General features: G+C 41.3%; 1 pseudogene; it reads right to left on the bottom strand.

Annotated features, from left to right (window-relative positions):
• Positions 1-3,241: 3,241 nt before the first annotated feature.
• LOC105742901 lies at positions 3,242-4,720 on the bottom strand (annotated as a pseudogene).
• Between the last annotated feature and the right edge of the window lie 223 nt (positions 4,721-4,943).

Genomic DNA, 4,943 nt, shown 5'->3' with positions numbered 1-4,943 from the left:
GGCCCGAGGGGCTGGGAGAGGGTCCGGCCCACGCTGCGCCTGGGCTGGGACTGGTCCCGCCGGCGCAGGGTAGCAGGAAACTCTCCGCACACTCCCTTATTTCTTTAGACACTAGGCGCAGGGAATAAAGCTTATTTTTAAGGCTGGATTACATTCTCAAAAAATAAAAAAGTAAACCTATGTAGACATTTTTTAGCAGTTACATCTTGTTTATAGTTTATAATCAGAAGTCATTATTTAACTGTGTTAGTTGTGATTTGTTAAGTTAGAAAAAGAAATTAAATAACATGGAACATATAATTTGTTTCAACAACTTCACTATTGGACAATGTTCTAAATCTACACATGCTAATATTTTTGTTAATTGCTTAATTCCAGGGTATTTGTCAGAGACAAATACTTTTGTCATTAATTAACCAAAAGCCATCAAGCACCTAAATACAAGCAGTTTATGAATGTTTCTATGATGTTATTCTCCTTTTAATCAATATATTCTAAATATAATTAATTTGGAAAATAAATGTTGAATGATGCATTAGCTAGCCAATTTCTGTGTAAAATGATCACTCACTATGACATTGTTATTGTTGGGCTCTAGAATGTTCACCAAAAGACTAATTGTACTGAAGAATTGATTCATAGTTGTGGGCATTTTGGAAATGTTTTGGTCAGAAAGGCTCTAATTTTATCAAGGGATTAATTTACTGACAGGTTTGTGATTTGACAGCATATAGGAGAATGAGCCTAATTGGATGAAGCAGGTCATTGAATGATGGTCTTGGAGATTATACTTTCTTTCTCTTTCCTTCCCTCCTCTCTCCTGCCCTCTCTTTCTCTTCTACTCTGTGTCTCTTCTCACATTCCTCTGCCTCCTTCTTCTTCTTTTTTCCCTCCCTTCTGATTTAAATGAGTTGTGCAGTTTTCCTTTCCAATAATAGCTCTGCCTTGCCACAATCCTAAAAGTTTAGGAGTCAGGTGACCCCAGACTAAAATCTCTGAAACCACAAGTCAAAGCTCCTTCAAATTGTTGTTCTTGAGTTACACTGTCATAGCAGTGGGAAGCTAACACACAGATTAATTTATCAGTAAGGTAATAACTTTTTAAGACTCGCCTTATGTTCAGGATATTATGACATAACCAAGGGCAGGGGAAACAGTGCATACACAAGCACCTAGGAGAAGCTTTGCTGTATTTCTCTGAACTTGGAGAATGAGCTGGCTACCATCACTTCCTCCTCTAGGAAGAACAGTAAACTCCCTAATGATCAGATGATCAATCATCTTTAACAGTGAAAAGCTAAGGTTTAAAGCTTTATCAACCATTTTTTCCAGGTATGGAATACTGTGGCATTCAAAAACCTGTTTTGTTTGTTTGTTTTTGTGGTCCCAGGGATTGAACTCAGGACCCTGCACTTGCCAGGCAGGCATTTATTCTACTGAGCCATCTCTTCAGCCCCAAAACATGTTTTAACTTGATTGTGAAGTATGATATTAATAAGAAAAGAGAAAATTGTCCACAAATTAGTTGTTCTGATTAGCAGATATAAGCATGCAGCAATATGTAATGTAACAACCATTGTTGAATTCCTTTCATTTTGTTTAGTGAAATTTTGTATTATTTCTAATATTTTTTATTATTTTTATTCTCTTTAAAATTAAAAAATAAAAAGAAGGACATATTTATCAACACAAAATTTGTTGATTTTAATGTGTGCCTCAGCATTAGTGGCTGAATATAAATAGGAATTACAGCCCTGGTACACAATGTTGAGAAAATTAAAAATCATAGTTCTATCTTCCTAGAAATGCAGGTGAGTAAATGTGAGTGAGACTGACCCATGTATGTTCCACTGCAGATACTTCTTTGACCTTTGAACAAATTTGTTTCGTGAGTTAATTCAAGTATGTGAATTTATTTTAGTAAATATATACACTTCACAAACAGCCTTAATAGAGTGGCTGTCCTTTGGCTTAAAGTCCATATGCCTAATAATAAAGTAGCTACTCCAGGGATGGTGAGGTAGCTCAGTGGACTAAGCACTTCCTTAGGCAAGTGCAGGGACCAGCGTTCCATCTCCAGTATCACATGCCTCACTGACCCCCGGCACCCTCCCAGGTGCACTGAGCCAGCCAAGACTGGGCATGGTGACACATGCCTGTAACCCCAGCACTGGGGAGGCTGAAAACAGGAGGCTCACTACGAGTCTGTGCTGCGTAGTGAGTCCCTGTACCAAACACATGAAATATAAAATAAAAATAACTACTTCATCTTTCCTGTAGTTAGCATTGTCCTGTTAAATCTTTTCTTATCTGACAATCTCTTTTAAGTGGTGAAGTCAGTTCATTTATATTTGATTTGATGGCTGACAGTTTTAGGCTTAAAATTTTCCCTTTTAAATTTTGATTTACATATCTCCTACACTTCTTGCTGTTTACATGCATGTTTCTTACTTTTTTAGTTGTGACTTAAACTAACATTCACATATTTCCCCAATCGAGGCTTTCTTGTATTGTCATAATCTTTTTGCACATCTATCCACCATTTCATTGATGTCACCTTTAACATTAATTGAGTTGTTATACAAATAGTTACTCTTTTTTGTTCTGTCTTAACTATTTTTTATAAAAGTACAAACTCTTCCAAGAATTTGGACTACTTTATATGCCATCTCTTCTAATATTTTTTTGTTGTTTTATTGAAGAACTTTTTCAAATAATTCTGAATGCGGGATTTTGTTTGATTTTGCTTTCTTTCTTCATTCATCCATTCTTTCTTTCTTTTCTACTTTCTTTTGAGACACAGTCTCACTCTGTAATTCAGGCTACAGACCAGCCCAGGCCCGGCGAGCATGTGAGAGAGCTTCCAGCTTCTCTGTGCCTGCAGGACCCCTCCAGACCAAAACTCAAGCACCCACGTGAGTGAGACCCTTTACTGTGCCATTGGGACCCCTGTTATTCAAGCTAGCCTTGAACTCACTATGTAGTCCACGGTACCTCGAACCCACAATAATCCTCCTGTTTCAGCCTTCAGAGTACTGGGATTACAGGTGTGTGCCACCACACCCAGAACAATGTGGTATCTTCTGTAGAAAAATTTTTGTATGCTAAAATTGTGTGCTAGAATATTTATTTTATACATTTTCACTTGAATAAAAATTCTTATGAGTTTAAAATTATGAGTTGAGGAGAATGCTTAGTATCTTATTCCTTTCTGCTCGTGGACACCACAGAAGAAGCATCGTCAGTCTTTCTTCTGACTGCCATCACGTCTGTCAGAGTTTCCCAAAGAGTCCAAACAGCTACAGAAGCTCCTCATCAGAGGACTGAGATTTGAAACAACTGATGAGAGTCTGAGGAACCATTTTGAGCAATGGGGAACACTCACAGACTGTGTGGTAATGAGAGACTCACAGACTCCAATACCAGGCATTCCAGGGGCTTTAGGTTTGTCTTTTATGCCACTGTGGAAGAGATAGATGCAGCCATGAATGCAAGGCCACACAAAGTGGATGGAAGAGCTGTGGAACCAAAGAGAGCTGTTTCAAGAGAAGATTCTCAAAGACCAGGTGCCCACTTAATGATGAAGAAGATCTTTGTTGGTGGCATTAAAGAAGATACTGAAGAACATCACCTACAAGATTATTTTGAACAATATGGAAAAAATCAAAGTGACTGAAAATTTTTTTCTTTCTGCATGAGTTCCCTTTTTAATTTAGCAGACAAACAAGGAGAAAACAATGTCATGCACAGTGACTCACTATCACCCTCGACTAAGCAATCCCACACACTCTGGATATCTGCCCTCAAGGGACAATTTCCCTGTGGACAATGGCTGTAGTGGCATTTGCTGGGGATAGAAATTACAGGGCACCTGAAGTGTGGGTGGTCCCCAAAGAAGGCCCTCTCCCTCTACAGGGCCTCCTCAGGCTCAGGTGCTCCTGGATGTCCTACTGGTCACGGCACTTGAGTATCATGTAGCCCTTCAGGAGGCACATGAGGTCGTACACCACATCCTCCACCTTGTCTTCTGTGCCTCTGTCCACTGGAACAGGCTTTGTCTGGATTCCTATGGTCCTGTCACCTTTGGGATCCATCTCCTGCACCATACTCAGCACCTCCATGGTGGTGATGCCCACATTGCTGGGGACCACCACCAAGTTGATGGTCCCCTCCTTTGCAATGTACTTCCTGAAGAGCCACCTGATCTGGCAACCAATGTCAGTGGGCTAATTGCCCACAGGCACCCAGGTGATCCCAGGAGGTTGATGAGAATGAGATCCGGGACACTGGGGGAACTGATCTCCAGACTACTGAGCTCATCCCTGAACCCCAGCCCATCTCCAGCAATGATGTTCTGGGCTTTGTGGATTTCCCCTTCCACCTTGGAAGAGTCCATGATGTCCTCCTCAATGCTCATGTAGCTAATCTTGCCTCTCCACTTCTCTTCCTGCCTCAGCTTCTTCAGCTTCAGCACCAGCGGGCACCTGGTGAGGACACCACTGCCCTCCAGTGTGGAGCTCTTGCCCAAGCTCTGGTCTCCGATGACAGTAATGGCAGGAAGGACCAGGTCCTGCTCCATGTCCAAGGCCCAAAGAGAATCAATGAGGTCGATAGAGGGCCACACCTTCTGCTCATACTGGATGCAGAGGTTGTTCTCAAACACCGGGTCCTGGGCCTTCTCTGGCTTATTAGCATCTCCACTGAGCAGAAGATGGAGCATTCAGGTCAGATAGAGCAGTTGAATCTCTCTGAGCTTCCCCCATGGAAGGGCCCATCTTCCATCCACTTCCCTTGTACTTGGTGCAATCCTGGAGCAGCTCACAAGGAGCAAGTTGGGCTCAGCTTTAAGCAGTCATGGTTGAAATTATGACCGACTGAAGCAGTGGAAAAAAGAAGGGCTTTGCTTTTTTAACCTTTGATGACCATGATTATGTAGATAAGAT

The sequence above is a fragment of the Octodon degus genome, unplaced genomic scaffold (genome assembly GCF_000260255.1).
Source record: "Octodon degus isolate 3935 unplaced genomic scaffold, OctDeg1.0 scaffold00081, whole genome shotgun sequence".
In the NCBI taxonomy this organism is placed as follows: domain Eukaryota; kingdom Metazoa; phylum Chordata; class Mammalia; order Rodentia; family Octodontidae; genus Octodon; species Octodon degus.
This window is presented reverse-complemented; position numbering and strand designations above follow the sequence as displayed.